Consider the following 12,522-nt stretch of genomic DNA (forward strand, 5'->3'; position numbering starts at 1 on the left):
TACAGTTTTTTGTGTGTGTGTTTTTTTTTTTAATAGCACGGCATAGAGATCCTTTCAGAACTTGGTCTCTGTCTCTTTTCCAACCTGCTCTCCCACTACTTCCCTAAGCTCCAATCACATAAAAATATCCATATTTCTTGTGAAATGCTTTATCACGCTTCTCTATCATTTCATGTTCTGTGCCTATATTCAGACACTTCTGCCACTCTTTTTTGCCTAGCTAATTTTTATTACCAAAGGTTCAACTCAAACTCTCTCAACTCAACCTGGGAAGCCTTCCCTGATTCTCTCTCTACAGGCTGTTTTAGAAGAGTCATCCTATACTCACGTCATGCATTCTCTCCACAAATGGCGGCACTTAACAAATTAATTTATATTGTCAGTATGCCTGTCTACCTCCCCCATTGAACTGTCAGTTCATTGAGAACAATGACTATGTCTTCATTCTCTGTAACCAAGGGCATAGCACAGAGTTTTCAACAAATGTTTCATGAAAATATAAATCGAATGAGATTAATGAAGTCCATTTTTAAGTAATCAACCTATGATGAGGATTTCTTCCACTCTAATATTTGTGAATGTGTATGTTTTGTGTTGGAGAATGAGATAGTAAGCAAAACATGCGAGAGAGAAACAAAAACAGAGAATTGTCTAGTGGAAGAGAAAAAAAAAGTGACAAGGATTTAAATAATTGGATTTTTTTTTTTTTTTTAAGTAGGCTTCATGCCCAACATAAGGCCTGAACTCATGACCCGGAGATCAAAAGTCACATGCTCCACTGACTGACCAAACAAGCATAATAATTAGGAAATTTTATTATCACTCTATAAAAACAAGGCCTTTGACATAATAACTACAAAGATTTATATCTTTTTCTTTAAAGATTTTATTTTTTTAAATTTTTATTTATTTATGATAGTCACACAGAGAGAGAGAGAGAGGCAGAGACACAACACAGGCAGAGGGAGAAGCAGGCTCCATGCACCGGGAGCCCGATGTGGGATTCGATCCCGGGTCTCCAGGATCGCGCCCTGGGCCAAAGGCAGGCGCCAAACCGCTGCGCCACCCAGGGATCCCCTAAAGATTTTATTTATTTATTCATGAGAGACACATGGAAAGAGGTAGAGACACAGGCAAAGGGAGAAGCAGGCTCCTCACAGGGAGCCCAATAAGGGACTCAATCCCCAGACCCTGGGATCACACCCTGAGCAAAAGGCTGATGCTCAACTGCTGAGCCACCCAGGCATTCCTAGAGATTTATATCTTGAGGAAATAACTGGAAAAATAGAAAAAAATACAGAATAACTGTTAGATGGATGTTAAAATAGCAAAATATTGGGAAAAATCTAAATGTCAATAGAAAGGAGTCATTTATAACTCCATATTTGGGAAAACTTAAGTCTTTCTTTTTTTTTTTTAAGATTTTTATTTTTAAGTAATCTCCACACCCAACATAGGACTCAAACCTACAACCCTGAGATCAAGCGTTACACACTACATTGACTGAGCCAGCTGGGTATGCCAAAACTTACAAGTCTTAAGAAATATACACCAAAATATAACAAAGAATCTCTTGGTAGTATTTGGGTGATTTACATTTTTTCAGTCTTCTATATCCCTAATTTTTCTTGGAATGAATGTTTATTATTTGTTAATAACTGAAAAGAGCATAAAGAATACATGAATTTCAATTAATAAAAACCCATACTAGGGGTGCCTGGGTGGCTCAGTCAAACATCGATTCTTGGTTTTGGCTAAGGTCATGATTTCAGGGTCCTAAGATGGAGCCCCACATCAGGCTCTGGGCTCAGTGTGAGATTCTTTCTCCCTCCCTCTCTCTTTCCCTTTGCACCTCCCTCCTCTGCTCCTTTTCCCTGGCTCACTCTCTCACTCTCTCTCAAATAAATAAATAAAATATTTTAAAAAAATTCCAAGCTACTTAAATTTTTACCTTTGAATGTGAAAAAGGAAGGAAACAGGAAATACAAGAATTTTAAAAGACTATCTCACTGGGATACATAACAGAAGATTAAATTTTAATTATATATGGGGCAAGTAAAAGAAAAATCATCTAAAATTTAAAAACCAAGTTTTTTTTAATAACCCTATAAGGAAAATGACAGGAATAAAGATGATGTTTAAAATATAAAATATAAGCAATTTATAGAAATCTTTGATGTGGACATGTTTATAACAGATTTATGAAGGTAATACAGATCTTTCTCAACTTATGATGGAATTGTGTCCCAATAAACCAATCATAGGTTGAAAATATCTTAAATCTAAAACACATTTAATACGTCTAACCTACCGAACATCATAGCTTAGCCTAGCTCACCTTAAACATGCTCAGAACATTTACATTAGCCTACAGTAGGTGAAATCATCTAACACACAGTATATTTTATAATAAAGTGCTGAATAGCTCATGTGAATTCAGTGCATACTATACTGAAAGTGAAAAAAAGAATGGGTATATGGGTACAGAATGGTTTTAAGTGTATCAGTCTTTACCCTTGCAATCACACGGCTGACTGGGAGCTGTAGCTCACTGCTGCTGCCCAGAATCACAAGACAGTATCACTACATATCACCAGCCTGGGAAGACATCAAAATTCACAATTTGAAGTATAGTTTTCTACTGAATGTGTACTGCTTTCCAATGATTCTAAAGTAAAAAAAAATCATAAGTCAAACCATTGTTAAATAGGGAACAGTCTGTAATTTCCACAATCCTGCACACAGGTTAAAAAAAAAAAAAAGAAGACAACAGCAAAGAGGAAAATGAGAACAAACATTCTAAGTTAAATACTGTTTCTATCATGGCTGGGATTAATACTAGTTACCAGAGAACAGTCAGTAACTGCTTAGTAACCAAATTTCTTAACATTTCCACCAGTAAATCTGACAAGGAATTAAACCCAGTATATACAAAATTGCATTCAATCTTCGAAAGTCATTTTCTTTGTTCCCTATCCTAAGGCTCTCAACTTAAGTGTGGCAGATCATATTTGCAAAGATACTTGCTACAGTATCTCCATTCCTACATGATCTTCTTCTTTTTTTTTTTTTTTTTTTTTTTTTTTAGTTATTTATGATAGTCACACAGAGAGAGAGAGAGGCAGAGAGACAGGCAGAGGGAGAAGCAGGCTCCATGCACCGGGAGCCCGACATGGGACTCGATCCCAGGTCTCCAGGATCGCGCCCTGGGCCAAAGGCAGGCGCTAAACCGCTGCGCCACCCAGGGATCCCCCCACATGATCTTCTTACAAGAGTGGTGAAACCTATGCCCCCTTCCTCTAAACATAGGCAGTACTTCATGACTACTTCAACAAACAGAACAAAACAGAAGAATACTGTTTTCAAAGCTAAGTCATAAAAGGTAACAGTTTTTTTCCTGGTCCTTTTGGGATACTCACTCTTGGAATCCAGTAACCATGCTAGAGAGACCACATGGAAAGGCCACACATAGGTGATTCTGCCCATAAGTCTTTACATATGGAATGAGCAAGCCTCAAGATGAGCAAGCCTCAAGCAAGCCCCAGCCACTGTCTGACTACAACATCATGAAAACCCTAATTGAGAACCACCTAGCTGAGCCTAGCCAACCTCTAATAGGAAGGGACAATAATTGTTGTTTTAAGCCACTATGTTTTGGTGTAATTTATTATATAGCAATAGATACACATAAAAGGTTGGTAATTTGATACTTTTAAGGGGGAGGGGCAAAGAGAGAGGGAGAAAGAGAATCTTTTTTTTTTTTTTAAAGATTTATTTATTTATTCATGAAGAGAGAGCGAAGAGAGAGGCAGAGACACAGGCAGAGGAAGAAGCAGGCTCCCTGCAGGAAGCCCGATACGGGACTCGATCCTGGGTCTCCAGGATCACACCCCAGGCTGCAGGCGGCGCTAAACCACTGCGCCACCGGGGCTGCCTGAGAGAGAGAATCTTAAGCAAGTTCCATACCCAGTGTGGAGCCCTACTAGGGGCTCAATCTCACAACCCTGAGATCATGACCAGAGCCAAAATCAAGAGTGGATGCTTAACCAAGTGGATACTTAAGCCACCCAGGTGCCCCAATTTGATACTCTTCAATTCAAACTTATATAAATATTCTAAAGGAAAAGTTAAGAACCATAAAAGGGAAAAAAGAAGACAAATTGATAGCAGCCTGTTTTCTACTAAACTAGTTTGGCTCTGACTCCAAATTTGCATATCCCACTCAATAAAACAGGCTTTGAGCTTCTTAGAGTACAGTTCAGGAACTACCTCATCATTCAAACAAGCTAGGTGAGGGAGAGGATCTTACCTTCTTCTATGGAACCTTATCAAAGTTTTCCTCTAAACAATATACAATATTATATTTAGAGTTCTGGTAAATGCATTTTTCATCTCTAACTTTTCAGTGCCATTTTAGAACTCCTCATAGATCAGCACCCCAAAACCCATCTAGCTAACTTCTTAATGAGTCTGTGCACCATTTTCCACCCTGCTGACCATCTCAAAGCCTTAAACACCATTCTAGATACTACCTTTCCTTTCCCTCCCTCTACGTTCAGTCTAACACCAAGTCTTATCAATACTGCCTTTTAAAATCTCTCAAACTGGGAAGCCTGGGTGGCTCAGGGGTTTAGCCCTGCCTTTGGCCTCGGGTGTGATCCTGGAGACCCAGGATCAAGTCCCACGTCAGGCTCCCTGCGTGGGGTCTGCTTCCCCCTCTGCCTATGTTTCTGCCTCTCTCTCTCTCTCTCTCTCTGTCTCTCATGAATAAATAAATAAAATCCTTAAAAAATAAAATCTCTCAAACCCATGTACTTCTTTCCATTTCCACTGCCATATCCCACACCTTTCTGTTCCCCAGAATTTTGTTAGAATTCTAACTAGCCTCTCGTTTTGTGTCCATCAAGCCTCTTCTCTATGCAAACGCAAAACACAAATTTGATTATACTATTTTTGTACTTAACATCATACAGTAGTTTCAGCTTACCTCTCCAGTATGACACCTTCTCTCTATTCTCAAATTCTTACTCTACGCACTGGTCATCCTAATCAACTGAACTTTAAAAATTTTTTTTTTACTTTTATTTATTTATGATAGTCACACAGAGAGAGAGAGAGGCAGAGACACAGGCAGAGGGAGAAGCAGGCTCCATGCACCGGGAGCCCGATGCGGGACTCGATCCCAGGTCTCCAGGATCACGCCTTGGGCCAAAGGCAGGCGCCAAATGGCTGCGCCACCCAGGGATCCCGAATTCTTAATTCTTAATCTTGCCCATCTCCATTCCTCAAAACGGGCCTTCATACTGATACATGCTATGATATGGATGAACCTTAAAAATATTATGCTAAGTGCAAGCAGCCAGTCACAAAAGACCACATACTATATGGTTCTATTTATATGAAATGTCCAGAACAGGCAAATCCTTAAACACAGAAAGTAGACAAGTAGTTGGCAGAAAATACGGAAAGGAGAGAATAGGGAGTGACTACAAATGGGTGCAGGGTTTCTTTTCAGTGTGATAAAAATGTTCTGGGGAGGGGATCCCTGGGTGGCTCAGCGGTTTGGCGCCTGCCTTTGACTCAGGGCGTGATCCTTGGAGTCCCGGGATCGAGTCCCACACTGGGCATGGAGCCTGCTTCTCCCTCTGCCTGTGTCTCTGCTTCTGTTTCTCATGAATAAATGAATAAAATCTTTTTTAAAAAAATGTTCTGGGGACACCAGAGTGAGTGGCTCGTTGGTTCAGTGTCCAACTCTTGATCTCGGTTCAGGTCATGATCTCAGGGTTGTGAGACTGAGTCCCGAGTAGGACTCCACAGTGGGTGTGGAGCCTGTTTAAGATTCTCTCTCTCGGGATCCCTGGGTGGCACAGCGGTTTAGCGCCTGCCTTTGGCCCAGGGCGCGATCCTGGAGACCCGGGATCGAATCCCACGTCGGGCTCCCGATGCACGGAGCCTGCTTCTCCCTCTGCCTGTGTCTCTGCCTCTCTCTCTCTCACTGTGTGCCTATCATAAATAAATAAAAATTAAAAAAAAAAAAACAACTCTTTAAAAAAAAAAAAGATTCTCTCTCTCTCTCTGTCTCCCTTTGCCTATTCCCCTCCTAAAAAAAGTTCCAGAATTAGTGGGATGGTTGCACAACTCTGTGAATATACTGAAAACCAATGAATGTATATTTTGAAGGAATGAATTTGTGGCATATCAATAAGATCTCAATAAAACTGTTATCAAAACAAGTATAAAAAAAACAAGGATAACAAAACAAGCCTCACATATTACTTAGGCCTGGAATACTGTGCTCTTCCACTGTTCCTTTACTAATTTTTACTTATCCTCCTTGTCCTATCATACACATCACATCTTCTATGAAACTCTTCTGATCTAGGTTTGAAATAGGTGTCCTTTCTTCCTTAAATAGATTTTACTTTCTTTATCATAGCACTTATCAACTGAATTATGAATTTTTAAAACTGTTTATCTTTCCCTTCCAGGCTACTGAGGTTTTTCAAGATCATGATTGCTTCTGTCTTATTAATCACTGTATTCATGATATATGGCACAGTATTTGGCATAGAGTAAGTGCTCACTCATCACTTGTGATACAAAGTAAAATAACTAAAGAACTAACTTTCAAAGCACTTCTCTAGGAAATTTTTCCATACAAAGGATCCCAAAGTTATGCTTAGACTGGTAAGGCTTGTATGTACCTACTATTTCAAAGTCTGTTAATGCCAACATAAAATTATGAATTTGCATACTGAAGAACAGCTCAAACTTAAACTATGTTTTATCAAGGCTTTCCATCCATGATCACAACTCTTTTTTTTTTTAATCACAACTCTTTAGAGAGCTCCTATTAGTTCAGTGACTTACCTTTTTTAAAATAAAAAGTGTGATTCAAGAGTATCTATGAATATGAAAATGGAATATCTAGCAAGACTGGGACTAGAATTTTTTTAATTTTTAATTTTTTTGCCTTATAGGGAATTTTTTTTTTACTATTTTAAAATCTAAATTCAATTAATTAACATATACTGTATTACTAGTTTTAGAGGAAGAGTTCAATGATTCACCAGTCTTATAAAACACCCAGTGCTCTGGGATGCCTGGGTGGCTCAGAGGTTGAGTGTCTGCCTTCAGCTCAGGTCGTGATCCTGGAGTCCCAGGATCAAGTCCCACATCGGGCTCCCTGCATGGAGCCTGCTTCTCCCTCTGCCTATGTCTCCGTCTCTCTCTCTCTCTCTCTCTGTGTGTGTGTGTGTGTGTGTTTCATGAATAAATAAATAAAATCTTTAAAAGAATAAAAATAAAAAAATAAAACACCCAGGGCTCATTACATCACATGCCCTCTTTAATGTCCATGGGAATAGAACTTTAAAACAACCATTACCAATACGTAATAGACTTGCTTCTCTGATGTTTAATTCAAATGAACCTTTTTTATGAGTAGTCAGTGGAGTTTGGTGAAAGAGCACTGGTATAGGACTCTGGCAAATCAAGGTTTGAATTCATGCTCTAGCACTTAACAGCTGGGGCTGCTTTAAGCAGGTTAATCTTTCCAAATCTCAGTGTCTTTATACTTTATATGAAAACTATGCTTTGTAGGATAGTTTTAATGCTGAAAAAGAATGAGTTTATATAAAATGCCTTTTTATCTGACCTGACATCTAATATATACATGCTCAATAAATAGTAACTACTATTATTCATCATCAAAAAGCTATTTGTGTGCAAGAATTACAAGAGAAAGGAAAAGGGATGCTAGGGTGGCTCAGCGGTTGAGCTTCTGCCTTTGGCTCAGGGCGTGATCCCGGGGTTCCAGAGTGGAGTCCCACATCGGGCTCCCCGCCTGGAGCCTGCTTCTCCCTCTGCCTATGTTTCTGCCTTCTCTCTGTGTCTCTCACGAATAAATGAATAAAATCTTAAAAAAAAAAAAGAGGAAGAGTATGATTTGAACCATAACACCAACCAGTGTTTGCTTATTCAATTAATAACCCATGGGGCCATTGATTTTAAGTGATTAACTCAAGTCTGAACAATGAAAAGAAATACAGGAACAAAAAAGTAACCTAACAGTTAAAATTTCTGAAAAGGCTAAGTATATCTGATCCTTAAAAAAAACCCTTTGAATATCAACACCCTCATTCACAGTGGCAGAAAAAAGAAATCCGATAATCTTTGAGAAGAGCTTTATTCCTGCAGATCAGACCAAAGTATGTTAATAGAGCAGAATCTGGGAGCTGACATTGTTGCTACCCCACATTTACACAAGGCTTCAATTTCCAGGATCAATCCAGCATCTTTCAGGAACACTCTCAGTCAAGAGCTATTAGAATCAGGTGGTTGTTTTCATCTAGTATTCACTAAACAAAAAAGCACAGTTTAACAAATATTTGGAAATGTGATAATAACACATGTGATGTGTCAAATATATACACATATATAGATGTATACACACACTGAAACTCTAAAACAGCAACTGATTTGAGATTAGCACTAAAACAAGTAACACGTACAATTTTCATCTCTGCAGTAGTAAGACTCAAGACCACACAGATGAATTTGTTTATATATGATTTAGGGCCAGAAACTATTCAGATATTCAACATCTCTAAAATGCACATAGATTTTTTTGTTCCATGACTGGAACCATTAATTAACTCCTTACCTCGAATTTCTACTTAGTACATATCTTTTAGATTATACTTGTAAAACAGAATTCTAGAATTCCTCTCACCGCATGCACACACATAAATTTTTATTGTAAGATTAAACACCATGTTCTGGGGAAACCTATCAACCTAAGCAGTTTATTAACCAGGTGTGCACTCTTGATCTAAACTGAATGAATTACAGACCCTTCTATACTATCCCTGAGACATACAAGCTGTAATATATCTGTAAAATATCCTCATATCCTTATTTGACTTTTTTTTCTTAAGCAAGCTTTAACTTGCAATAAGAAGTTTAACAAATATATCCCAATAGTTTGATATAAATGGAGACAAACAGAATCAAAATCAGTTTCAACCTTAATCACATACCAAAAATTTCAAAGATCAGACACTAACTTAGATATTCTATAATCTACAAGTAGATAATAACTGAGAAATGAATTCAGTAGGAGAAAGATCTTACCTTTTGGATCATTCTAGGTAGCCGACTAACAGGGTGATACAATTTGTATACCACAACTTTTATACACCAAGAGTGATAAATCACGTATAATGTAAAACCAGATTATGACTCACTACTAATCCAGTAACTACAGTATTTCACAAAATACCAACTACTGGAAAACTAACCAAATTGATAGGTTCTTAAAATTGTTTATCCTAATACTTGCAGTAAAACTAGATACAATGTATGCTCTTGTTTTGACAACTCTTTGTGAGCCTTTACAGTATCTTATCTTCCTTTTAACAATGTCAAGATTAAGAAGAGCAAAACTTGAATTGTCTCAGCCAAAGCTCTGAACAACTGAGTTGGATGAAACAAATCCATGCTCAAGTTACTTACTTACATTCTCCATATGAATGACTCTCAGATTTCTCTAATCTTCATCTCTCACTCAAATTCCAGGGCCACGACTTCACGTATCCAATATACACTACTTCTATTTATTTATTTATTTATTTATTTATTTATTTATTTATTTATTTACTTACTTACTTATTTATTTATTTATTTATTTATTTGTTTATTTATTTATGATAGTCACAGAGAGAGAAAGAGAGAGAGGGAGAGACATAGGCAGAGGGAGAAGCAGGCTCCAAGCACCGGGAGCCCGATGTGGGATTTGATCCCGGATCTCCAGGATCGCGCCCTGGGCCAAAGGCAGGCGCCAAACCGCTGTGCCACCCAGGGATCCCTACACTACTTCTCCATTGGATGTTCCACTACACCTCAACTTTCAAATAGTGAACCCTTCACATTCAAAAAGAATGCAATCTCAAAAGAGTTATGTACTCTCATTGTCTCCTCTTCACCTCCCACTCATGCCCCCACTCTTTTCTGGCTTCTTTCTCCATCCTAGCAACATTCAATTACAGTAAATCACATTTTCATCCTTTATAAAAGCTTTCCTCCATTACTTATTTGCCACTAAAAATTCTAATTTTCTCCTATTTCATTGACTCCTCCGTCTCAACTCCATTCCTAACTCCTCTCCTTCTACCCAAACTTAAAGTTGAAATTTCTGTACTCGGTCCTCTTTTCTTGATTTATCTTCTTTTTTAAGGAAATTCTAATACCATTGCCTTAACACCATCTATTAACAAGTCCCAAATTCCTTTTATCCACTTCAGATTTCTTCTCTGAGTATGTGTACACACACACACACACACACACACACACAGGTGCCTATTCATGCCTCTTTTATCTTACAGACATCTCAAACTCAATAAGCATATCTGTTCTGATACTAATCAATGCTTTTTCTTCTCCATTTCCTATATCATCATCTACCCAGCTGTGAATACAGTCATTCTCTATCCCTTTCTCCATGACACTCAAAATCAATAGCCATCTCCTAAAATTGATGAAAATCCATTTACTCTATTTATTATCACTACCTTGGTTGAAGCCCCTATTATCTCAGATCTGGATTACTGTAATAATCTTTTCAATGATCTTCTCATAGGTTTTTTTTATTTTCTCCTCCTTCCCTCTCTCATACCTACTTTTGCTACCTCCTCCCTAATTCCATTCTCTATTCAGCAGTTAATCTTTTAAAATAACTAAACAAGGGTCAACAAAAAAATTAAAAGAGAAAAATTTTAAAAGCTTGAGACAAATGAAACACAATATAGTTTATGGGAGGTAGCAAAAGCAGTTCTAAGAGAAAAGTTCATAGTGATACAGGCGTATCTCAAGAAACAAGAAAAATTTCAATTAAAACAATCTAATTTTGCACCTCAAGGAAGTAGAAGAAAAATGTAGCCCAACATTTGTAGAAAGAATGAAATAACAAAGATCAGAACTAAAAAAATAAAAAGATGAATGAAATTAAAGATGGTTCTTTGAAGAGATAAACAAGATTGACAAACCTTTAGCTAAACTAACCAAGGCAGGGGGGAAAAGAGAGGGGGCTCAAATAAAATCAAATATGAAAGAAAAGACATTAAAATTGATACCACAAAAATACAAATGACTATAAGAGACTACTGTGAACAATTATATACCAACAAATTGGACAATCTAGAAAAAAATGGGACAAATTTCTAGAAATATACAACCTTCTAAGACTGAATCATGAAGAAGGAGAATAGACTAATTACTAGTAATGAGACTGAATCACCAATCAAAAAATCTCACAACAAATTTACAAACACCCAGCATGACTATCATTCAGAATTGAAGGAGAGATAGAGTTTCCCAGATAAGCAAAAACTGAGCAAGACTACCACCACCAAGTCAGCATAAAGAAATGTGAAATGGGGGCACCTGGGTGGCTCAGTCAGATGGGCGTCTGACTCATTTTTAGCTAGGGTTGTGGGATCCACCATGTTGGGCTCCACTCTGATCTCGGAGTCAGCTTGTCTGTCTCTCTCTCTCCCTCCCCATCTGCCCCTCCTTCACTCTCTCTGTCAAATAAATAAATACATTTTAAGGATTTATTTGAGAGAAAGAGCAAGTGAGCATGAGTGCAGAAGGCAGAAGGCAGAGGGAGAAGCAGACCCTCCGCTGAGCAGGGAGCTTGCTGTAGGGCTCCATCCCAGGACCCTGAGTTCATGACCTGAGCAAAATGCTTAACTGACTGGAGCCACCCAGGCACCCTAATAAATAAAATCTTAAAAAAAAGAAAAAAGAAAAGAAAAAGAATATGAAAAGATATTTTTTTAAAAAAAGATTTTATTTATTTATTCATGAGAGAGAGAGAGAGAGGCAGAGACACAGTCAGAGGGAGAAGCAGGCTCCACACAGGGAGCCCGACGTTGGACTCGATCCCAGGTCTCCAGGATCAGGCCCTGGACTGAAGGCGGCACTAAACCGCTGAGCCACCGGGGCTGCCCTGAAAAGATCTTCTTTAAGCCAAAAAGAAAAGGCCATAACTAGAAATAAGAAAATTTTTGAGGGGATCCCTGGGTGACTCAACGGTTTAGCGCCTGCCTTCAGCCCAGGGCGTGATCCTGGAATCCCGGGATTGAGTCCCACGTTGGGCTCCCTTCGTGCAGCCTGCTTCTCCCTCTGCCTTTGCCTTTGCCTCTGCCTCTCTCTCTCTCTCTCTCTCTCTCTCTCTCTCTCTCTGTATGTGTGTGTGTCTCTCATGAATAAATAAAATCTTTGAAAAAAAAAGAAAATTTATGAAAGAAATCTCACTGGTAAAAGCAAATAAAAAGTAAAGGCAATGGATCAGCCACTTAAAAAGCTAGTAAGGGCTGCCTGACTGGCTCAGTTGGTAAAGCATGCAACTATTGATCTCTGAGTTGTGAGTGCAAGGCCCAAGTTGGGCACAGAGTTTATTTTTTTTAAAAATTGTTTTAAATAAAAAGTTAATTTGAAGGTTAAAAGACAAAAATAGTA

The 12,522-nt window shown here is 38.3% G+C and overlaps 1 protein-coding gene across 1 annotated transcript in view; it reads right to left on the reverse strand.

Annotated features, from left to right (window-relative positions):
- The window catches only part of ZFYVE9 (zinc finger FYVE-type containing 9), a 185,705-nt gene that overhangs the window by 129,760 nt on the left and 43,423 nt on the right, over window positions 1-12,522 (reverse strand). The window lies entirely within an intron of this gene.

The sequence above is a fragment of the Nyctereutes procyonoides genome, unplaced genomic scaffold (assembly GCF_905146905.1).
Source record: "Nyctereutes procyonoides isolate TBG_1078 unplaced genomic scaffold, NYPRO_anot_genome, whole genome shotgun sequence".
Taxonomy (NCBI): domain Eukaryota; kingdom Metazoa; phylum Chordata; class Mammalia; order Carnivora; family Canidae; genus Nyctereutes; species Nyctereutes procyonoides.